At 44.6% G+C, this 25,295-nt stretch overlaps 1 protein-coding gene across 2 annotated transcripts in view; it reads left to right on the top strand.

Moving 5' to 3' along the window:
* The first annotated feature begins 937 nt into the window (after positions 1-937).
* The window catches only part of SMOX (spermine oxidase), a 98,392-nt gene continuing 74,034 nt past the window's right edge, over positions 938-25,295 (top strand). For both annotated transcript variants that reach the window (XM_048846345.2, XM_048846344.2), the window contains exon 1: positions 938-957. The gene's annotated coding sequence lies outside the window, so the exon portion shown is untranslated. The remainder of the gene's footprint in view (positions 958-25,295) is intronic.

The following is a 25,295-nucleotide window of genomic DNA, read 5'->3' as shown; positions in this document are numbered from 1 at the left end:
GGGAGCAGTACCGGGGGGCGGGTGGCGGAAGGGCCCGGGGGGGGAGCAGTACCGGGGGGCGGAAGGGCCCGGGGGGGGAGCAGTACCGGGGGAAGGGCCCGGGGGGGGAGCAGTACCGGGGGGGCGGGTAGTACTGGGGGGAAGTGCCCGGGGGGGGGAGCAGTGCCGGGTGGCGGAAGGGTCCGGGGGGGTAGTACCGGGGGAAGGGCCCGGGGGGGGAGCAGTACCGGGGGGCGGGGGGCGGAAGGGCCCGTCGGGGGGGCAGTACCGGGGGGCGGGGGGCGGAAGGGCCCGGGGGGGCGGGTAGTACTGGGGGGAAGTGCCCGGGGGGGGGAGCAGTACCGGGGGGCGGGGGGCGGAAGGGTCCGGGGGGGGTAGTACCGGGGGAAGTGCCCGGGGGGGGGAGCAGTACCGGGGGGCGGGGGGCGGAAGGGTCCGGGGGGGTAGTACCGGGGGAAGGGCCCGGGGGGGGGAGCAGTACCGGGGGGCGGGGGGCGGAAGGGTCCGGGGGGGTAGTACCGGGGGAAGGGCCCGGGGGGGGGGAGCAGTACCGGGGGGCGGAAGGGCCCGTCGGGGGGGCAGTACCGGGGGGCTGGGCGGCGGTCCCGGGGGCCGGGGCGCTAGGTCCGTGCTCCGGGGGATGTGTCCCGCTCGCTGCGGGGCGTGTCGGCGCCGGGCTCCAGCTCCACTCCCCGGCGCGGCGCGGCGCGGTGGCGGCCCCGAGGCAGGGCCGGGGCCGGGGCCGGGGCCGGGCCCCCGCGGGCTCCAGGCCAGGCTGCCGGGCCGGCGGGGGGCGGGCGGGCGGAGGGCCCGAGGCGGAGCCGGGGCGGGCCGAGCGGGGAGGAGGCGGCTGCGGAACAGGCCGCCGCTGGTTGTCGCCTCTCAGCGCAGCAGCCGGGCGAGCCGAGCGCCGAGCCGAGCTGGACAGGCTGCAGGAGCCCGCCGCCGCACAGCCAGGTACCGCCCGGCCTCCGCGCTTCTCGGGGGCGGCTTGGAAGCGGGGGGCAGCCTCGGAGCCCCCAATTCCCAGGAGCAACTCGGCCCCCGGGGCCGCTTGGGAGGGGGAAATTGGGGTGCTCCGTCCTGTAAACCCCCCCAGTCTTCCCTAGGGGACCACAGACCCCTTCCCCCTAGTACTCCCCCAGTGCTGCTTGGGAGGGGGAAATTGGGGTGCTCCGTCCTGTAATCCCCCCAGTCTTCCCTAGGGGACCACAGACCCCTTCCCCCAGTTCTACGTGGGAGGGGGAATTGGGGTGATCCATCCTGTAACCGCCCCCCCCATTCTTCCCGAGAGAATTCTCCCCCACACCCACCCTTTCCCTAGAGGAGCCCATACCCTGGCCCCCCGGGCACTGATGTTCTGTCATAGCTTCAGCTGCCCTAGGAATTGAGGGGGGCTTTCACCCTGGGGATCTACATATGAAACAGCCTGTGTGGATAAGGTGATCAGATAGCAAGTGTGAGAAAGCAGATGGGGGTGGGGAGTAATAGGTGTTTATGTAAGACAAAGCCCTGAATATTGGGACTGTCCCTATAAAATCAGGACATCTTGTCATCCTACTAAATTACTGGTAGATATTATTCTCCCCCCCCCTCCCCTTTTCAGAACCCTGCTTTGGTGTGTTTGTGTCAGAGTCAGACTCCTGCCACGCAAATGCTGTGCAGTTAGTGCTCACTGAGGCTCCTTTCTTGACCTCTTTATGGTCTTCTGTTTTTGTTGATGTTGCAAATTGATGGATGGAGAAGCAGTGAATCCTGAAACAAAGCCGGTTCCTTTCCCCCAGTCACATTACTACACAGGGTTTTGACACTGACTACCGCTGCGTCTCACTGCAGTTTGAGATGTGCTCCACTTAGATAATGCACAGTGAACTGTGTGTGTTTATGCATGCACGCTCCAAAGCATAGAGTATATAATAACCATAATAACAATGGCGGGGGAGGGGGGTGTATATTTTGGTGGGTTCATGTTTCGTTATATAGAAGTAGTGAGAAATCTGTGGAATATCTGATGTAGCTCAAGGCCAGACTTAAAAAATTGTCTTGGAAATTTACCAGACACCCTCCAAAATTTCCCAACTCTTCTGTGCTGAACCTTGATAATATTAAGGAAACAGCTAATTATACTTTGACTCATACGTTTTTGAACAAAATTGCTCCAGGCAAGTAGAATTGTGCAAGGTGGGAGTGAGACAATTATTAATGGCTTGAGCTGTAGCTCACGAAAGCTCATGCTCAAATAAATTGGTTAGTCTCTAAGGTGCCACAAGTACTCCTTTTCTTTTTGCGAATACAGACTAACACGGCTGTTCCTCTGAAACCTGTCATTATGCAAGGCACTGCATTTAGCCGTATGGAGTGGAAATCTATCAACTGCATGAAAAAACTTGTGATAACATCTGATGAAGTGAGCTGTAGCTCACGAAAGCTCATGCTCAAATAAATTGGTTAGTCTCTAAGGTGCCACAAGTACTCCTTTTCTTTTTGCGAATACAGACTAACACGGCTGTTCCTCTGAAACCTTATCTTTATGTCAGCTCATAAAGTAGTTGTGTGGGGTTGGTTATATATGTGTGTGAATATATTTATATTAAGGAGTTTTTCTGGTAATAACATGACAACAAAGCTCCAATAATAAATGTCATCAAAACTTCAAGATTATTGATGTAAATTATGATCTGCAAATGTTTTAAGTGTGCATTAGGTGTTTCTTGTTTGTACATGGGTTTAATAATGCTGTGGTTTTGGCACTAGTTTCTGATCTCCTGCACTCAAGTAATTTAATTGATGTCGGGTGGAGTTATACAGATTTACATTGGTGTGACTGAGATCAGAATTTAGCTCCAAAGCTGCAGTATTATAATACCTTGGTAGCACTGTAGTGTCAGAGTCACCATAAAACACCTTATGTAAATTACTGGCTATGAAAGATTTGTATTTACATAAATAATCTCAGGATTATGGTGACATCATGAGACTAAAGCTCAAGTAGTATCAGCAGAAACATCCTAATAAAAAGTGTGTGTGTATGTATGTATAATACCCCACCTCCAAATCCACTTTGTAATCTAACCAAGATAAGGTTTGTGCTTATCAATAATTGTCCTCCTGTATATGGTACAATTACACACACACACATTAAAATTCACTTTGCTTATGTATGTATAAAATTACACACGCACACTTTCTGATCTGCCATAAAGACAAGGTTGAGGCCAAAACTCTGTCCTTACCTCACCCTGGTGATGCAAGCTTTACTTAATATGCACAATATAGTATGCAGTTCTGAGAGTAACCAGGCTGGTTGAGTTAAGGACATGGTGTCAGCCTAGAGTCATCACAGTGTATTGGGTAAGAATCGTGTGTGTTTTGAGTCTCTAACAAACTCAGTTTATTGACATACTGATAATACTTAGCATTTATATAGCCCCTTTCCTGCTTTTAGTGTGAACCTAACATTCATTAATTCCTTACAAAACCCTTAGAGTTGGTGAACAGTTGTCACCATTTTATAGTTGGGGACATTAAGACATGGAGTTTGATGTGGTCAAGACCACTCATGGAGTCAGGTTCATAAATGGAGATTAGAGCCCTCTTTTAGTCATTACCCCTTGGACCATGCCTCTATATTGAAAACAGTCTGACATTGCCATCCTTCAGCACTACAGATATTTTAAAAAAAGAAGCAGCAGCTAAGATACAAGTTTAACAGTGGACAGGCCTGTCCAGTACTGGCAAAATACTTTAACGAGTTAATTACATTACCACTGAAATGCAACCACCCCTGGGGTGGAGGATAGAAACCAGCTTGCGCATAATGTTGTCTGGGGTGTGGAAATTGTGGATGAACTGGTTTGAAAAGTGCCATGGGATCTCTAATGTCCATATTTAGCAGACAGAATGTCTGCTTTTTATGGGTTCATTTGCAGGACCCTCTGCTTTTAATTACATGCATGGAGCTAACTTATTCACCTCAGCCAGAACCAGCCTTAACATTTTGGGTTTGGCCTCGGAGACAACTTTTTGTGAGTCCTCACTCCTAAAATGTACTGGGATGGCCTAGGAAGGTTGGAGAGGGTTAGTAGGGTGACTCCTTGGGTACGTGTACTCTTGAGCTGATGGTACAATTTTCGGCATGGGAATATGTATATACATTAGCTTTGATAGAGCGAGTGTGCTAAAAAGTAGAAGTATAGCAGCAGTGGTGCAGGTAGCAGGGTAGGGTATTTGCCTGAGAAAGTACCTAGGATCTTGGGATGAGGGGTGGGGGGGGTTGTATTCAGGCAGCTAGCCCATGTTGCTGCCTACACTGTAGCAACCACTTCCATTTTTAGCACATTTTTAGCTTGATCAAAGCTAGTGCACGTACATCTGCTTGAGCTGTAAGAGCCTTCAGCTCAAGTGTAGACATACCCTTTGGCACACATAACTGGCTCATTTTATACTAATGGTGGTTTGTCCACCCCTGCTGCAGAAAACTCTCTTTCCAGGAAAAATGACTAGATTTTTTTTAAATGAAAGCTGAGATTCCTTTTTTAATTTCAAATCAGAAATGGGAAGGACAAAAGCTTTGACCTCTGAAGGTTGAAGCAGTGAGTCAGCCCTGCAGGGTCTTAATTTATATGGGCACATATTATATATCAAAAGAAATACAAATAAAAAATTCATATCCCCTGCACTGGGTGCCTTTGACAAAATACTAAAGATAGATTCTACTATATTCACAGACCTAGCAGCCTCTATGACCACCCCTAACCAAAACTAATAAATGTAGAAATATACTCACCCATGGCCATAGCCACCACTCCTTATCATGCTTTCTCTCCCAAAAAGGAATGAAAGTATATTGAAATATTGGGTTTCACAGAGTCCAGGTGTTCCATACGTTGGAGTAGGGGGTGTATTTGGCTATGAATAGTAATAGTTGTACTCTCACTGGTGGTCACCATGGCAAGCCTTTGCAATTGCCACTTGCAAGTAGCTAACATTACTATGGTATTTCCTGTAACAGATTCCAGGAATAGTGTGGGTGGTAACGTGAACTATTTACAACAGAAGATTTTGATGGCAACCACTGCTAGAGCCAAAGCCCCATGTGCTGCACAATCATAGAATCATAGAATCATAGAATATCAGGGTTGGAAGGGACCCCAGAAGGTCATCTAGTCCAACCCCCTGCTCGAAGCAGGACCAATTCCCAGTTAAATCATCCCAGCCAGGGCTTTGTCAAGCCTGACCTTAAAAACCTCTAAGGAAGGAGATTCTACCACCTCCCTAGGTAACGCATTCCAGTGTTTCACCACCCTCTTAGTGAAAAAGTTTTTCCTAATATCCAATCTAAACCTCCCCCACTGCAACTTGAGACCATTACTCCTCGTTCTGTCATCTGCTACCATTGAGAACAGTCTAGAGCCATCCTCTTTGGAACCCCCTTTCAGGTAGTTGAAAGCAGCTATCAAATCCCCCCTCATTCTTCTCTTCTGCAGGCTAAACAATCCCAGCTCCCTCAGCCTCTCCTCATAACTCATGTGTTCCAGTCCCCTAATCATTTTTGTTGCCCTCCGCTGGACTCCTTCCAATTTTTCCACATCCTTCTTGAAGTGTGGGGCCCAAAACTGGACACAGTACTCCAGATGAGGCCTCACCAATGTCGAATAGAGGGGAACGATCACGTCCCTTGATCTGCTCGCTATGCCCCTACTTATACATCCCAAAATGCCATTGGCCTTCTTGGCAACAAGGGCACACTGCTGACTCATATCCAGCTTCTCGTCCACTGTCACCCCTAGGTCCTTTTCCGGAGAACTGCTGCCTAGCCATTCGGTCCCTAGTCTGTAGCTGTGCATTGAGGACCCTGCACTTATCCTTATTGAACCTCATCAGATTTCTTTTGGCCCAATCCTCCAATTTGTCTAGGTCCTTCTGTATCCTATCCCTCCCCTCCAGCGTATCTACCACTCCTCCCAGTTTAGTATCATCCGCAAATTTGCTGAGAGTGCAATCCACACCATCCTCCAGATCATTTATGAAGATATTGAACAAAACCGGCCCCAGGACCGACCCTTGGGGCACTCCACTTGATACCGGCTGCCAACTAGACATGGAGCCATTGATCACTACCCGTTGAGCCCGACAATCTAGCCAGCTTTCTACCCACCTTATAGTGCATTCATCCAGCCCATACTTCCTTAACTTGCTGACAAGAATACTGTGGGAGACCGTGTCAAAAGCTTTGCTAAAGTCAAGATACAATACATCCACTGCTTTCCCTTCATCCACAGAACCAGTAATCTCATCATAAAAGGCGATTAGATTAGTCAGGCATGACCTTCCCTTGGTGAATCCATGCTGGCTGTTCCTGATCACTTTCCTCTCATGCAAGTGCTTCAGGATTGATTCTTTGAGGACCTGCTCCATGATTTTTCCAGGGACTGAGGTGAGGCTGACTGGCCTGTAGTTCCCAGGATCCTCCTTCTTCCCTTTTTTAAAGATTGGCACTACATTAGCCTTTTTCCAGTCATCCGGGACTTCCCCCGTTCGCCACGAGTTTTCAAAGATAATGGCCAATGGCTCTGCAATCACAGCCGCCAATTCCTTCAGCACTCTCGGATGCAACTCGTCCGGCCCCATGGACTTGTGCACGTCCAGCTTTTCTAAATAGTCCCTACCCACCTCTATCTCCACAGAGGGCTGGCCATCTCTTCCCCATTTTGCGATGCCCAGCGCAGCAGTCTGGGAGCTGACCTTGTTAGTGAAAACAGAGGCAAAAAAAGCATTGAGTACATTAGCTTTTTCCACATCCTCTGTCACTAGGTTGCCTCCCTCATTCAGTAAGGGGCCCACACTTTCCTTGGCTTTCTTCTTGTTGCCAACATACCTGAAGAAACCCTTCTTGTTACTCTTGACATCTCTGGCTAGCTGCAGCTCCAGGTGCGATTTGGCCCTCCTGATATCATTCCTACATGCCCGAGCAATATTTTTATACTCTTCCCTCTTCCCCAATAAACTAGGCTTAAATGGTGTAGCAAGATCTTTGGGTTGTGTATCATAGCATCTTCATTTAAAGTGAGGTTCTACTCTGAAAAGTGCCCTTGTAAAAATATTATTGTGAGGTTCTTTTTCAGCAGTGCTCTGTATACATGTACAAATATTTTGAGATGTGTGGTTCTCTTCCCTCCTCCCACCCCAAAAAGAAGAAGAAGAAAAAACCCTGCTAGCTTTGCAAACTCAGCCTGAGTTCTGTTTGCACATCATACCTATAATAAAAGGTCTGCAGGTTAAATTAGCTCCTCATTGACACAAGCGCAACCCATTGTCTTCCACTGGAATTGGCACCCATAACTTTTTGAATAAACCGGTGTCTTTTTTTTTTTAACTAATTTTTTTTTCAAATAAAAAGGAGGGTCTTTGATGAATTTAGTATAAATGGCCTTTATTGTCTGGATATGTTTATTTTGCATTTCCCCCACACTTTCAGTTCTTGATGTGCTGTAGATTTTTGTCTTGACAACCTACAACTGCATCACAGAAGTTGTCAAGGGAAATGCTGCAGGGAGTGGTTTGGCAGCTGGGTAGAAGACATTTGGGGGTTTTGGCACCTGGGAAGGCATGGGATGCAGTTTGGATTGGGAGATAAGAACATTAAATTGGTTAGTCTCTAAGGTGCCACAAGTACTCCTTTTCTTTTTGCGAATACAGACTAACACGGCTGTTCCTCTAAAAGAACATTAAATGGATACCTCTGATAAAATGACCAGAAGCGAAATACGTAATGTTGACTTTAAATTGTTATATTCTGGTTTCATCACTGAGCTGAATGGAATAGGACGCTGTTCTCTAGAGGCACTGTTTAAGGTTTTCTGCAGATCTCAGGAAGACAACACTGTTTATTCTGTATTTATGTTTTCAAGGTTACCTTCAAAAGCCTGAAGACTAGAAATTTAGGCTTAGATTCTGAAGCACTGCTTCACAGGCAGAAAGATTTGCAGCCATCGATTTGAGGCAAACTCAGGGCCTTGGTTATAGAACATTTGCTCTTCAAAGATAGGTTTCAGAGTAGCAGCCGTGTTAGTCTGTATTCGCAAAAAGAAAAGGAGTACTTGTGGCACCTTATGCTCAAATACATTTATTAGTCTCTAAGGTGCCACAAGTACTCCTTTTCTTTTTCAAAGATAGTTTCCTCATCGCCCCTCTAGGATAAATATTATCTCCATTTTCCAGCTAGGCAGGGAGGTGAAGGCTACATAGAAAATCCATAGTAGAACTGGGATTAGAGTTTTTGGGCCAAATCTTCATCTACTGTAAGTCAGTTTAACTGCATTGGCTTCAAAAGAGCAACATCAGTGGTCTCCAAACTTTTTAAGCACACGAGCACTTTTTAAATTTAAGTGCAACCCAGGATCTACCTCAAAGAAAATGTAGAAATAACAGTAATCACACAAACCCAAACACCCTTGCCCTGTCCCTACCCTGCCCCATCTCCGAGGCCCCACCCTGCTCACTCAATTCCCCCCGCTCCCCGTTGCGCGCTGTCTCCTACCCTCATTCACTTTCACCATGCTGGGACAGGGGGTTGAGGTGCAGGATGGGGTGCGGGCTCTCGGCTGGGGCCGAGGGGTTTGGAGTGTGGGAGGGGCCCTGGGCTGAGCCTGGGGCAGAGTTTTGTGGTGCAGGAGTGGGTTGAGTGCTGGGGGACGGGGTTGGGAGGTGGTGCGGGGTGCTGGCTCTGGGAGGGGGCTCAGGCAGCGGGTTGGGGTGCAGGGTGTAGGCTCTGGGAGTGGGCTGGGGCAGGGGGTTGGGGAGCAAGAGGGAGTGTGGGGTTCTGGAGGGGGCTCAGGGCTGGGGCTGGGGTGTGGGGGGGCGGGATGCAGGCTCTCACAGGGAGTTTGGGTGCTGTTGGGGGCTTAGGGCTGGGGCAGAGGGTTGGGGTGTGGGATGCAGGCTCTAGTAGTGAGTTTGGCTGCAGGAGGTGGTTGAGGGCTGGGGTAGGGAGTTGGGGTGCGGGAGAGGTTTGGTGTGGGGGCTCCGGCTGGGCGCCGCTTACCTCAGGCGGCTCCCAGGCGATGGCGCAGCAGGGCTAAGGTAGGCTCCCTGTCTGCCCTGGCCCTGCACTGCTCTCGGAAGTGGCTGGCATGTCCGGCAGTGGCTCCTGGATGGGGAGGGGCAGGTGGCTCCCCCCCATCCACAGGCACCACCCCTGCAGTTCCCATTGTCCGAAGTTCCGCGTTCCTGGCCAATGGGAGCTGCAGGGGCGGTGCCTGCAGGCGAGAGCAGCATGCGGAGCCCCTGCCAGACATGCCGGCTGCTTCCGGGAGCAGCGTGGGGCCAGGGCAGGTAGGGAGCCTGCCTTAGTCCCGCTGCGCCACCAGACTGTTAGCGGCCAATCTCCGTATTTGGCTGCAGGAGAGTTGGCGACCCTGTCGCGATCAACTAGTTGATCTTGGAGTCTGTGACTGAGATCGACTGTCAGAGGCTCCATGATCAACCAGCTGATCGTGATCTATCAGTTGGTGACCACTGAAGCACTGAGACGAGAGGAAAGTGATCAGGAACAGTCAGCAACAAGAAGGATGTGGAGAAATAGGAGAGAGTCCAGCGAAGGGCAAAAAAAATGATTAGGGGTCTGGAACACATGACTTATGAGGAGAGGCTGAGCGAACGGGGATTGTTTAGTCTACATAAGAGAAGAATGAGGGGGGATTTGATAGCTGCTTTTAACTACCTGAAAGGTGGATCCAAAGAGGATGGATCTAGACTATTCTCAGTGATAGCAGATGACAGGACAAGGAGTAATGGTCTCAAGTTGCAGTGGGGGAGATTTAGGTTGGATATTAGGAAAATCTTTTTCACTAAGAGGTTGGTGAAACACTGGAATGCGTTACCTAGGGAGGTGGTGGAATCTCCTTCCTTAGAAGTTTTTAAGGTCAGGCTTGACAAAGCCCTGGCTGGGATGAGTCCTGCTCTGGGCAGGGGGTTGGACTAGATGGCCTCCAGAGGTCCCTTCCAGCTCTGTTATTCTATGATTCACTGAGCTACACTTATTAGGAGGATTTGGCCTCATGAATTCATAGTTCAACTGTGTTAAATTTCTGATCACAGTTTTTTTTATTAAAAGTGCCATATTGACTTTGTTGACATCCTGTGTCAAATTCATTTAAATCTGCCTTTCCTTTTCAAAATTAACAAGGTAAAGGTGTGTGAAAGGAGAGGAACCACCTGAAACAGAAAAATCGTCATATTCTCACAGTTGATATAAGTGCAGAACTGACAAACAGTGGTAGATCTCTTCCAAAGAACTGATAATTGTTTGTTCTGTTCTTCATGGTTCATTAGTTTGCTGTGTAATGACAAATTTGTTTAAGATGTTTCTCCATAATTAGCTAAATTTAATTCACCAAAGTATATTATTGGCCTGTTTAGAATTACATATTTTCATGCCGTGAAGAAAAGAATAGGTTTTATTTTTAGGTTTGGTGCAACACTGAAGTTAAACAAACATGTAGTTCACTAATGCAGAAATAGTCAGTTGCAGCTATCTTGTAGCTGAGGTATCGAGAATAACCTATGTTGTCTCAGCAGAGAGAGCTGAAAGCAGTACAGTCTTACACTACCCCTAATCCAACTCTCCTGTTCATAGGGAGTACTTCTCCCCCATCCCCAAGAATTTAGGATCTGTATTGTAGATGTGGCCTATGGCAGCCTAACTATGCCAGCATAACCTGCTAGCATAGACATAGCATATGCCAACAAGAGGAGTTCTGACAGCATAGTACCGCCACCCATAGGCGGCGACTTCCTTTGTTCCCGGGGGGTGCTTGACCTCTGCTCTGCCCCAGGCCCTGCCCCCACTCCATCCCTTCTCCCAAACCCCCACCCCGCTTCTTCCGCCCCCACCTTGCCTTTTCCCTCTCCAGTCCCCCACCTCTTCCTGCCCCCACTCCTTCCTCTCCCCTCCAGCATCTCCTGCACAGCACTGAACAGCTGATTCCGTGCGCGGAAGGTGTAGAGAGGGAGGGAGAGGAGCTGATTTGGGGGGGAATGGGCACCTGCACATCTACCAATGTGATATATGCCATCATGTGCCAGCAGTGCCCTCTGCCATGTACATTGGCCAAACCGGACAGGCTCTACTTAAAAGAATAAATGGACACAAATCAGACATCAAGAATTGTAACATTCAAAAACCAGTAGGAGAGCACTTCAGTCTCCCTGGACACTCAATAACAGACTTAAAAGTGGCCATTCTTCAACAAAAAAACTTCAAAAACAGACTCCATTGAGAAACTGCAGAACTGGAATTAATTTGCAAACTTGACACCATCAAATTAGGCCTAAATAAAGACTGGGAGTGGCTGGGTCACTACAAAAAGTAATTTTCCCTCTTTTGATATTCACCCCTTCTTGTCAACTGTTGGGAATAGGCCACATCCATCCTAACTGAATTGGCCTCATTTGCACTGACCCCCCACTTGGTAAGGCAGCTTCCATCTTTTCATGTGCTGTATATTTATACCTGCCTACTGTATTTTTCACTCTATGCATCTGATGAAGTGGGTTATAGCCCATGATAACTTATGCTCAAATACATTTGTTAGTCTCTAAGGTGCCACAAGGACTCCTTGTTGTTTTTGCTGATACAGACTACCAAGGCTACCCCTCTGAAATTTGACAAATTAGATGTCTTCAAGTCACCAGGGCCTGATGAAATACATCCTAGAATACTCAAGGAGCTGACTGAGGAGATATCTGAGCCATTAGCGATTATCTTTGAAAAGTCATGGAAGATGGGAGAGATTCCAGAGGACTAGAAAAGGGCAAATATAGTGCCCATCTATAAAAAGGGAAATAAAGACAACACATGGAATTACAGACCAGTCAGCTTAACTTCAGTACCTAGAAAGATAATGGAGCAAATAATTAAGCAATCAATTTGCAGATGCCTACAAGATAATAAGGTGACATGGATATGTCAAGAACAAATCCTGTCAAACCAACCTAATAGCTTTCTTTGACAAGCCTTGTAAATAGGAGGGAAGCAGTATATGTGATATATCTTGACTTTGGTAAGCTTTTGATATTGTCTTGCATAACTTTCTCATAAACAAACTAGGGAAGTACAACCTAGATAGTTGGAAAACCATCCCCACATCCCTAGAGAGTAGTTATTAGTGGTTCACAGTCAAGCTGGCAGGGCATATTGAGTGGAGTCCCACAGGGATCAGTTCTGGGTCCAGTTCTGTTCAATATTTTCATCAGTGATTTAGATAATGGCATAGAGAGTTCACTTATAAAGTTTGTGGACGATACCAAGCTGTGAGGGGTTGCAAGTGCTTTGTAGAATAGGATTATAATTCAAGATGATCTGGACAAACTGGAGAATTGGTCTGAAGCAAATAGGATGAAATTGAATAAGGACAAATGCAAAGTACTCCACTTAGGAAGGAATAATCAGCTGCACAAATACAAAATGGGAAATGACTGCCTAGGAAGGGGACTGCAGAAAGGGATCTGGGGATCATAGTGGATCACAAATTAAATATGAGTCAACAGTGTAACACTGTTGCAAAAAATAAACATGGTTTTGTGATGTATTAGCAGGAGTGTTGTAAGCAAGACATGAGAAGTAATTCTTCCGCTCTAATCCACGCTGATTAGGCCTCAGCTGGCATATTGTGTCCAGTTCTGGGCGCCACATTTCAGGAAAGATGTGAACAAATTGGAGAAAGCCCAGAGATGAGGAACAAAAAATACTAAAGGTCTAGAAAACATGACCTATGAGGGAAGTTTGAAAAAATTGGGTTTGTTTAGTTTGGAGAAGAGAAGACTGAGGGGGGACATGATAGTTTTCAAGGACATAAAAGGGTACAAGGAAAAGGGAGAAAAATTGTTCTCCTTAACCTCTGAGGATAGGACAAGAAGCAATGGGCTTAAATTGCAGCAAAGGCAGTTTAGATTGGACATCGGGAAAAACTTCCTAACTGTCAGGGTAGTTAAGTTTGGGAATAAATTGCCTAGGGAGAATATGCCTGTGGAATCTCCATCACTGGAGATTTCTCAGAGCAGGTTAGACAAACGGCTGTCAGGGGTGGTCTAGATAATACTTAGTCCTGCCATGAGTGCAGGGGATTGGACTAGATTACCTCTCGAGGTTCCTTTGAATCCTATGATTCTATGATTACATGATTTAATATTGTTCATTGTTGAGAATGCTGACTCACACATGTATGTTGAACCAAGCATAGTCAAAAAGTTAAATGCCATCTTCCTCAAGTGTGGATACTTGGAGTCCAGCACAAGAGTTGTCCAGAACATTTCAGATGTAGTTTGATGCCACACCTTAAGCACTTCATCCGCTTGTAAATCAGTACACTCTAGCTGTGGTTTTGCTTTTTTCAACATCTGGAAAGGATGCTTTTGCTTGATCACAGCAAGTGCCATTTGCATGTACCACGAATGCGTTCCTTACAAATAGGAAGATGTCATTAACACTTTCAAATTCTTGGAACCTCTGCTGGAAGTTTTGAAGAAGCCTGTCTAGAGATGATACCATCTGATTTACGTCTGGTGTGTCCTGGCAACTTAGCAGCGTTGGGAAATGCAGCATCTCCCCAGTTTCCAAATCGCTTTTGAAGAGACTCAGTTTGTTTTGATAATGGGGATCCACTAGATTGTGATTTTGTCCTCTGTAGCTTTAAGTTGAAATCATTTAAGTGGCCTGTCAAAGGAACAAGGATGGCCAGGATGCTTATGGTTGCAGCATCCCTCAAAAATGCATGTAGCTCTTCTGCCTTTTCCCTGGAATGTTATGTAGATATTCTTCCATGTGAACTCAAATTTCCCACAGCCTTCTTAGACTTGCCCCCTGCTCAGCCAACAGATATCATCATGAGCCAATAGGTCATCGTAATCTGCAAATATTTCTGAAAGAAAGCTTTTGAACTGTCTTTGTTGCATTGATGACTTGGACCGAAGGAAGTTGACAACTTTAATCACCATTGACATTACAGTAGCATACTCCTCTCTAACCTTTGCACAAAGTGCAGTTTGGTGGATTGCACTGTGATAGGAAATCCAATTGGGGTTCAGATCTTGCAGGCGTTTCACAAGCCCTCAGTGAGTACCGAGCACGGCAGGAGCGCATTCTGTTGTAATTGACACAATCTGAGTCACATCAAAACCTTAATTAGCCAGAACAGTTTGAACAGAATTTAAACATATCCTCGCCGGTTGTGTGATTGCTGTGTGGTATAAAGGACAACATATCCTCCACAACTTTATCTCCATCAAAAAAATGTACATACAGCGCTAGCTGTGCTGTGTCCCTGATATCACAGGATTCATCCCCTGCCATGGAAAAATTTCTAATTTGCAGTTTCTCACACAACTGCTTGAAAACGTCTTGTGCCATCATCTCAGTGCACCTAAAACCTGTGATGTCTGAGAGTAACCGTTGTCTGAAGACATCAACAATGTCTCTCTTCTCCACAGAAAGGGTTTCAGCTGTAGAAATGATACACTGCTTAATAATGTCCGCATCTGGAAAAGGGTTTCTGTGTTTTGCCATTACCCACACACCCCCCTCAGTGAATCTTCAGTAGCTTTTTCCTAAGCACAAATAGCCTTTGAGATAATATTTGTGCTCTGAAAATATGCATCCTTTAATGACGTGATCTTGTCTGATCTTAAACGGAAGCCCAGTGGGTCTTTGTGGTCAAAATCCATGTGCTTCGTTTCGTAGCGCCTTTTGGTGTGGCCGCTTTTAACAGTAGCCACAGTCTCTGTACAAATTAAACATACGGGTTGACCATTTGGATGTTGTGGCAAAATAAAATAGTAAGCATCAGTCCACTCTTCTTTAAACGAATGATTTTTGGTGTCAACTTGCCCTTTTTTTTTTATGCCATTTTTAAACACTGTGCCATTAAACACCCAAAGTCCCAGAGCTGGGACTACCTTGGCTCACCTTTGCTCCTCCTGCTGTTCCTGGGGCTCTTCACCTCTCCCCCCACAGTCCAGGGAGGGAGAGAAGAGGAGGGAGCGGCACAAGAGCCCTTCCCTTCTCACAGGAGTAGAGGGAAGGGAAGAGCAGAGCTGCTGGAAGCCCCTGAATCTTTTCTTCTCCTTCCTGTCTCCTGTAAGAATTTGCGCCTGCCGAGGGGCAGGGGCAGAGAGCACTGCCAGCTACCTGCAGCAGCCCTGATTGGCAGCAAGGGAAAAAGCAGCCAATCAGAGGAGGTTTCTCCAAGACAGACGGGAAATATGCACCCTCAGAAGCTTAGGTGGAATTGTGGACATTTTAATTGCGGGGTTTGTGACCCAGGGGCGCCATTTCAGATTGTGATTGGGGTGAAGGGCGGCAACTTTAACTTTGGTTCATAGGGTTGCCTCCCCCTTCGCTTGCTGAATTGTCTCAAAGAGCCTGCCCGCAGGTAGGAGACAGCCCTGGCTGAGCAGGGGCTGGTGCAGGTTAATGACCTGGTGTCTCCCCCTGCCCCACGGTAATGGGATTTTTGGTTTGGGTGCCATTTAGGGTTGCCATGTCCCCTTTTCGACCAGACTTTGGGTGGAGTGTGGGCGTGACTTTGAGAGGAGACCGAGTGGGGGCAGGCCTCAGGGCATGGCCACGGTTTGGGCACATCCAGCCTCCCCAGATGGAAGAGCCATGCACCGGCCATGGTAATAAACCATAAATCCAGTGTTTTTATTAAGCCTGTGATTTTTAGTGTCCAGCAAGGTTATGAATTTAAATTCCCAAGCTCATCTTTTGAAGGTGCTGTGTGGATTTTCTTTGAGAACAATACAAGAGAGGTTCGATGTGGCGTTATTGCTTTGTGAAAAATGTTTGCCGGTGGGTGATATGGTGTTGTTATCTTTTATCTTTTTTCTGTGCGAGTTCATTCGAGAGAGTAGTGGTTGTCCTATTTCCCCCACATAGTTGTTATTGGGGCATTTAGTGCAAATGTTCCTCATAGATTCCCACCACAGCTTCAACAACCACCATCCATCCATCAGTCAGTCTCTCTCTAGAATACTCCCTGTCAAGGTTCCTTCCCCACTCTGAACTCTAGGGTACAGATGTGGGGACCTGCATGAAAACCTCCTCAGCTTACTTTTACCAGCTTAGGTTAAAACTTCCCCAAGGTACAAATTAATTTTACCCTTTGCCCTTGGAATTTCCACTGCCACCACCAAACTTTAACTGGGTTTACTGGACACGTCTTTCCCCCCAAAATCCTCCCAACCCTTGCACCCCACTTCCTGGGGAAAGTTTGGTAAAAATCCTCACCAATTTGCATAGGTGACCACAGACCCAAACCCTTGGATCTGAGAACAATGAAAAAGCATTCAGTTTTCTTACAAGGAGACTTTTAATAGAAGTAAAGGAATCCCCTCTGTAAAATCAGGATGGTAGATACCTTAGAGGGTAATTAGATTCAAAACATAGAGAATCCCTCTAGGCAAAACCTTAAGTTACAAAAAAGACACACAGACAAGAATAGTCATTCTAGTCAGCACAGCTCTTTTCTCAGCCATTTAAAGAAATCATAATCTAACACATACCTAGCTAGATTACTTACTAAAAGTTCTAAGACTCCATTCCTGTTCTGTCCCCGGCAAAAGCAGCATACAGACAGACACAGACCCTTTGTTTTTCTCCCTCCTCCCAGCTTTTGAAAGTATCTTGTCTCCTCATTGGTCATTTTGGTCAGGTGCCAGCGAGGTTACCTTTAGCCATTTCCAGGCTCAGGTTTATAATCTACTTACCCAGGATTTTTCCTCTGGCCAGGAGGGATTTTAATGGGATTTACCCTTCCCTTTGTATTTATGACACTCCCACATCAGCATCACCTTCTTGGACACCACAGTCAGCATCAACAATGGATCCCTATTTATAAGAAACCTATGGATTACCACACTTACCTTCACAGATCCAGTAACCACCCCAAACACACAAAGAAATCTGTTATCTGCAGCCAGGCACTCAGATACCACAGAATATGCTTCGAGGAGAAAGTCTGGGATACGTACCTTAACACACTTAAAAACCACCTTCACTAAACAAGGATATTCCATCAGAAAAGTAGATTGCATCTTGGAACGGACCACCCAAATACCCCGAGAACTTGCTTCAATACAGGGAAAAAAACCCCACCTCTCACCACACACCCCACTTGTCAACTACTGCCCTACACTGCAACGCATACTGGGTATCATTAAACAGTTAAAACCTATACTTGATGGGGACTACTACATCCTGAAAGAAATCCTTCCTGAACCTTCTCTTCTGGCCTTCAAACAACCCACCAGCCATGCCAAGCTCATTATTAGATGCACGCTCCCCACAGATCAGGACACACCAACTCGAAGCAGCACCAGACCCTACCATAATAGCAGATGCAAAACCTGCAGACATATCTCCACTGTTGCGATGATCAGCACCCCCCCCCACAACACACCTTTCATGATTCATAGGTCCGACAACACCTTAAAAAGATGAGCCTGGGAGCTTAAATACATAACTTTGCTGGACAGTAACAATCATGGACTTGATAAAGACACTGGATTTATGGCTTATTAGAACAATCTATAACCCTCTAACTCCCCTTTTTTGTTCTCTGGCTGCAGAGATGTTAATTAGTCACTTCTTCTTGAATGGGGTTTTTTGCTAAGTGATCTGTTCCACCTTGTATTTAGCTGTGACACTCTGAGTACCTTTCCCGGACCTGAAGAAGAGCTCTGTGTTAGCTCAAAAGCTGGTCTCTTCCACCAACAGACATTGGTCCAATAAAAGATATCACCTCACCCGCCTTGTCTCACTGAAAATACAGTGCTATTATATAATTCCTGATATGCTCTCACCTGGAATATGGTGTTCATTTCAGGTGATCCCAAGACAAAAATAAATAAAAAACACAGAAACAGAAAGGCTTTAGAGGTAGGTGACAAAAAGGATTAAGAGACAGGAAGTTATATTTGCCTGGGCAGAGATTGAAAAGACTGAGGTTGCTTAGTTTTGAAATTTGATGAATATCAGGGGCCGTGAGAGATAAACGGGGTACTCCTAATACATTTTTTTTAACAGTACAGGAACAAATGGACCTTCAATGAAATTGAGGGCCAGGAAACTTAAAACGGACAAAAGGAAATAATTTTTAACACATAATTAACTTGTGGAGGTTATTGTTGAGATATCACTGCGGCCAAGAACATAGTAGGGTTTTTTAAATGATTAGACATTTTATAAAAAGAAAAGGAGTACTTGTGGCACCTTAGAGACTAACCAATGTATTTGAGCATAAGCTTTCATGAGCTACAGCTCACTTCATCGGATGCATACTGTGGAAAATACAGAAGACGTTTTTATACACACAAACCATGAAAAGATGAGGAGTACTTGTGGCACCTTAGAGACTAACCAATTTATTTGAGCATGAGCTTTCGTGAGCTACAGCTCACTTCATCAGATGTTTACCGTGGAAACTGCAGCAGACTTTATATACACACAGAGAATATGAAACAATACCTCCTCCCACCCCACTGTCCTGCTGGTAATAGCTTATCTAAAGTGGTCAACAGGTGGGCCATTTCCAGCACAAATCCAGGTTTTCTCACCCTCCACCCCCCCACACAAATTCACTCTCCTGCTGGTGCTAGCCCATCCAAAGTGACATCTGATGAAGTGAGCTGTAGCTCACGAAAGCTCATGCTCAAATAAATTGGTTAGTCTCTAAGGTGCCACAAGTACTCCTTTTCTTTTTGCGAATACAGACTAACACGGCTGTTCCTCTGAAACATGAAAAGATGGGTGATTATCACTACAAAAGGTTTTCTCTCCCCCCACCCCACTCTCCTGCTGGTAATAGCTTATATAAAGTGATCACTCTCCAGTGTATATATCTTATATATCTTCTTACTATATGTTCCATTCTGTGCATCCGATGAAGTGGGCTGTAGCCCACGAAAGCTTATGATCTAATAAATTTGTTAGTCTCTAAGGTGCCACAAGTACTCCTGTTCTTTTTCCCAGTATTTGGTCACACACAGCTACTATTACACACTACTTTTCATACGGGGCATAGAAGTTTGCGTGAATTACTATAGAAATGTTGAAGAGAAACCTTTTACTCTGGTGTCACTGCTGCTGTGTTTGTGTGTGTACAGATATATCTCATGACTTTATATCTTTTGACGCATTATAAACCAATGCACAGGGTGGGTCGGGTTTTCACAGTTCATGGGAGCCACGTGCTGCAGGAAATAGTGTTGGTAATGCTCTTCTTTATGAACTGATATTGAACCAACTCCTGAACATGGTCCTCTTCTGCTTGAGGTGCTGGCTCTTCTGTGGGATGTAAAATGTAGGTCCTGATCAGCTGTGGCCAGTTAGAATCTCCTGGCACTCTTCAGGCTGTGCGGCGGACCAAAATTATACGGAGTTATGAACACATTGGGAATGGAAGTCTTCGTAATTCTGAACAAAATCTTATGGTACTTTCAAAAGTTTAAGGCTGATCATTGACTTAATACAGCTTTGAACCTTTATGATGCAAAAGAAAAATGCTGCTTTCCCTTGCTGCTACTAGTTTACGTTGAACACAGGACTGTACTGTGTTTGCTTTTTTTTTTTTCCCTGTCATCTCTTCTACTGCCTGATTGTATACTTCAGGATCCAAATGAGGTGTGTGGTTGACTGGTCAGTTTGTAACTCTGGTGTTCGTAACTCGGAGGTTCTACTGTGGTTTGGATAACCATGTTCTGCCTATCTAATCTCTCCCTTCAATTTTAGTTGGACAATGATAATCTGCTTCACTTCATATCCTAAACTGTTATGCACCATAGTGTCACCAAGGGCTGTTAAACAGCTGATGCATTTCACCCCAGAAGTACATTTCAGTGGTGGGTGAAATTATTGCTTTGCTTGTAGGATTGGTAATAGTTGGGCATTTGGGGATGAAAGATGCTATTTAAACACAAGACATTATTATTACATAGCAAATGTACGGGGACAAATGTTAGAAACATTATTTATGAAGATAAGCTACTAAACCGAGACATGTATGAAATCTGTAACATATAATTGCAATTAAACTACATTTAAGCACATCATTTGAAATCACAGCTGTCCTTTAAATATACATGATAATTTAAAATCTCAGCCAACCTCAACAGTAACATATTTAACTGGTGTTTGATAATTGTCATTGCTTGATCATTATGTCCTTAGTAAAATGATTCTGAGAAGCAATTGAGTAACAAAGGAAGCAGTTGGATTGGCATTTGATGGCTCTTGGTGGTTCTATGTGAAATGAATTCGGCCTTTTCTGGTTTCAAACAGACAGGTGTCTACATCACAGAACACCTCAGTGGCACTAGTTGAAATCTACATGGGACATCTTGCATATTATGTTCATATCAGTTATCATGGGGTTTTAAAAAGAATATTAATTATTCATGCAGAAGGCAATAGCTCCACTGTAAACTGAAAAATTTAGATATATTCATTTGAAACTAAAGGGGAAATTTTATATAACAGAATGTCATTATCCCAGTTGAAATTGAGCTACTCCCATTTACAAGATTAACCCTTAATTCAGATTAATTTTCCTATGTGTCCCTGTGTAGACAAGCCCCAACAGTGTACAAAGGGTGTTTTTATGGGATTAACTGAGGGAGCTAACCCCATTGTAAAGGCTAGCCTGGATATTCCTGAAACATGCAAGCGACAAATGTTTGTGGTTTACCCCTGGGATTAATTTATGTACATCACTTACTCTCCCCCCCCCCCCCACCTTGCTATCAGGGAGGATTGATTTAAATCAAAGCCATTTAAATCACCAATTTTAATTGTGATTTCCATCAGCAAGCAGGAAACCTTGATTTAAATAATTGATTTTGATTTATTTTGAATTTGTACTTTTTATTTATTTTCCTAAAGAAAGGTGGATTCTCATTGGTTGGTAATTATTAAAAATATTGATTTGCAACTAAACTTAGTCTTTACACTAAATTTGGTGCTTCTTTTTGCTAACCAGGATAATATATCTATACACATTTATTTAAATAATTCTATAGTTTAACATATATTTATTCAGATTCTTAATTTTTACGTTTTTATTATGTTAGAAAATGGTGAATGATGCATTTCTCATTGGCAAGATGATTAATTTTGTATTTGCGTCAAGCTCTATTTGGATGGACATTCAAATTCCTTAAAAATGCACAAAAACAGCATTTTAAAATTTTATTATTAAATAAAACTACATTAAATGTGCTGGATACATAAGAAAAAAGTTTATCAAAGAGTTTATTAAAACAAGTTTTGCATTTAAAAGTAACTGATTTACTGAACAAAGAAGGTTTCAGAGTAGCAGCCGTGTTAGTCTGTATTCGCAAAAAGAAAAAGAGTACTTGTGGCACGTTAGAGACTAACCAATTTATTTGACCATAAGCTTTTGTGAGCTACAGCTCACTTCATCTGAAGTGCCACAAGTACTCCTTTTCTTTTTGAACAAAGGAAGTTATTGAATTGAACTGATTGTTTCTGGTCCCCCTGTCCTTCAAGATTTTAGAAATAGAAGATCTCATAGTCTCTCACACCTAGTTTTTGTTCATAGAAAGGAAGAGGAAAACAAGCTTCCCTGCTTTTTCAACTCCCAATTGGTTTCTTAACTGTGATTGAACTAGTCATTGAACTGAACTAGTTGAAAAAACTGAAATGAAGAAAATATTCTCTCTGCACCAGCAGAAGCGGCTACTGCTGTCAAAAGCTGGTTTAGCACTTCAGTAAGCTCTGGTTGCAAGTGCTTAGCCAGTGACTTCCACCAGGTCAGTGGCTTGAGTTTCTTTAAAGCTTCAGCAGCAAACATGTACTGCTTAATATTTTTTGTATTTAATTTAAATGACTTAATGGATTATAAGAAATTGAGACCTGCTCAAGTCTGGTCCTGCTTTGAGCAGGGGGTTGTACTAGATGACAAAGCCCTGGCTGGGATGATTTAACTGGGAATTGGTCCTGCTTCGAGCAGGGGGTTGGACTAGATGACCTTCTGGGGTCCCTTCCAACCCTTATATTCTATGATTCTATGATTCGACCTTCTGAGGTCTCTTCCAACCCTGATATTCTATGATTCTATGAGGCCTTATCATAGGTTGTCAATTTCAAATGTAATTTTAAATATGTGTATTTTAAAAAAATAAACTTTAATTTAATTTGAATAAAAAAATACAATTTAAAATTTTTGAAAAATTGTTTTTCTTTTTCTTCTTTTGTTTTTTGCTTGCTGTTAGTTCTTATGGAGCTTAACCTTACAACTGCTCAGACAAGACATGTATTCATATACATCTTTTATATGGTACCTTGTCCAATTTGTATCTCCAGCTTTCCTTGAACTTTGAAACATCTGGCTGTGGTAACCAACAAATACACTTGCATGATGTCAAGTATCAGGGGGTGCCGTGTTAGTCTGTATCCACAAAAACAACAAGGAGTCCGGTGGCACCTTAAATCTGTTAGTCTTTAAGGTGCCACCGGACTCCTTGTTGTTTTTAACAAATACACAATATTTTCTCCTTTAAAAAAATTGTTTTAGGTGAACTTAATGCTGGCAAAAAGTAATTTTATTGACAACCTTTGACACCAAAGTCCCGTTTATCACTGAATAGGTACAGCACAGTCAGCCGTTGTGCAGACTTCCTCGCCAATGTGTCTTTACCCTGATCTGTGGGGAGAGGTTGGGTGGAGTCCCTCTGACACTTTCAAATCTTATGCCTCTGGAGACTTGCTAACAAGGGTGTTGGTTAGGATGTATACCAGGAAAACAACTCCGGGCTTGTCTACACAGGGAATGTATTCTGGAATAAAATAGAGTGTGAATTTAAAAAGCAATAGCTCCCAATGTGGATACTTAAAAAGAAGAATGCCTTTTACTGATTTAGCTTAATTCACGAAGTGGATTCTGGTCAATTTCCCTGTATAGACAAGCCTTAAGACCACAACTGAGTTCTTATAAGCCACTGAACAGCTGTCAGATACATGAGACTGTGTTGCAGCTGACTTGGCCAGATTTGAATTTTTGACCTACAATACAAGTGAATTATAGCTGTTTGTTGTGCAGTGTGAGCGTGTCTGAATTGGGTTGACAGATGGTGGTTACACAATTTCCCATCAGAATTTAGTCTGATCATTTGCTCCCCTCTCTTTCCCAACAGCCCCCCACCCATGCCTGACTAATTGGCCTGCCTCGCTGAGCCCCCACACCAACTCTCAGTAGTAATGCAGTACACTCTGAGCAGTTAGTCTACAGCGCTAGTAAGAGAAGAGAAGAAACACTCTTTCCAGCCAGGCTAGTGAAACTAGGTCATTTAAACAATTTAAAAATCAATTTCATGTACGCATTCCCTTACTGATTCTAAATACCGCCAAAGAGTTTCTCCTTCTGCCTGTGCTGTTGTCTGGACACATAACCTGTTTACAGATGTTTAAGGCCTTAAGGGACCATTATGATAATTTTATCTGACCTCCTGCATAACACAAGACAACTTCATCCAGTGATTTCTACAGTAAGCCAATAAATACAGCATCATTTTTAGAAAGATATCCAGTCTTGATTTAAAGGCTTGAAATAATGGAGAATCCACCAGATCCCCTAGATAAGTTTTTCAGTGCTTAATTTTTCTATTAAAATTTTCCACCTTCTTTCTAGTCCAGATTTGTCTAGTTTAGGCTTCCAACCATTGGATTTAATTATACCTTTTTCTGTTACATTAAAGAACTGTCTGTTATCAGAAATCTCTTCCTCATGTAGGTACTTGGAGACTGTGAGAGAAACCTTCTTTTGGGTAAGCTAGATCAGTGGTTCTCAAAGCTGGTCTGCCGCTAGTTCAGGGAAAGCCCCTGGCGTGCCGGACCAGTTTGTTTACCTGCTGCGTCTGCAGGTTTGGCCGATCGCAGCTCCCACTGGTCACGGTTCGCCACTCCAGGCCAATGAGGGCTGCGGGAAGGACAGCCAGCATGTCCCTTGGCCCACGCCACTTTCCGCAGCCCCCGTTGGCCTGGAGCGGCGAACCGCGGCCAGTGGGAGCCGCGATCGGCCAAACCTGCGGACGTGGCAGGTAAACAAACTGGTCCGGCGCACCAGGGGCTTTCCCTGAACAAGCGGTGGACCGGCTTTGAGAACCACTGAGCTAGATGGATTGAGCTGCTTTAGTCTGTCATGGCTCAGCAAATTTCCCAGGCCTTGAACCATTCTTGTAGTTATTTTCTCTACCCTTTCCTTCTTGTTTTGTTGTCTCTTCTTTTTTCCCATCTGTCCCACCCCACCAGGATCTTGTAGTTCTTATTATGATCATATTTGGATTTCAAGCTGCATGGAAATGGAATCTTGTCTTACTTTTTAACTCCATGCATACACCTATGGCAATATAACTCATAGATTCCAAGGGTAGAAGGGATCATTGCAGTCATCTAGTTTGGCCTCCTGTACAGACCAGAGAATCCCCCCCAAATAATTCCTGGAGCAGGTCTTATAGAAAAAAACATCCAGTCTTGATTGAAAAATTGTCACTGATGGAGAGTCCATTATGACCCTTGGTAAATTGTTCTGATGGTTAATTACTCTCACTTTAAGAATGTATGCTTTATTTCCAGTCTGAATGTGTCTAGCTTCAGCTTCCAGCCGTTGGATTGTGTTGTTAGATAGACTGACAAATATTTCTTCCCCATGTAGATACTTATCGACTGTAATCAAGTCATCCCTTTATCTTCTCTTTGTTAAGCTTAGATACACTCAAAGAGCTCAATCACTATAATGCATGCTTTCTAAGCCTTTAATTATTCTTGTAGCTCTTTTCTGAACCCTCTCCAATTTATCAACATCCTTTTTGTATTGTGGGCAGCAGAAATGGACACAATGTTCCAGCAGTGGTCACACCAGTGCCAAATACAGAAGTAAAATAACCTCTCTACTCCTATCTGCGATTTCCCTGTTTATGCATCCCAGGATCACATTAGCTCGTTTGAACACAGCATCACACTGGGAGCTCATGTTCAGCTGATTATCCACCATGACTCCCAAATCCTTTTAAGAGTCATTGGTTCCCAGGATAGGGTCCATTAACCTGTAAGTGTGGCCTACATTCTTTGTTCCTAGATGTAGACGTTTACATTTAGCCATATTAAAATGCACATTGTTTGCTTGCGCCCAGTTTATCAAGTAATCCAGATTGCTCTCTTTCAATACTGCTCCCCCAATTTTTGCGTCATCTGAAAACTTGATCGTTGACGATTTTATGTTTTG

The sequence above is a fragment of the Caretta caretta genome, chromosome 4 (assembly GCF_965140235.1).
Source record: "Caretta caretta isolate rCarCar2 chromosome 4, rCarCar1.hap1, whole genome shotgun sequence".
NCBI lineage: Eukaryota > Metazoa > Chordata > Testudines > Cheloniidae > Caretta > Caretta caretta.
This window is presented reverse-complemented; position numbering and strand designations above follow the sequence as displayed.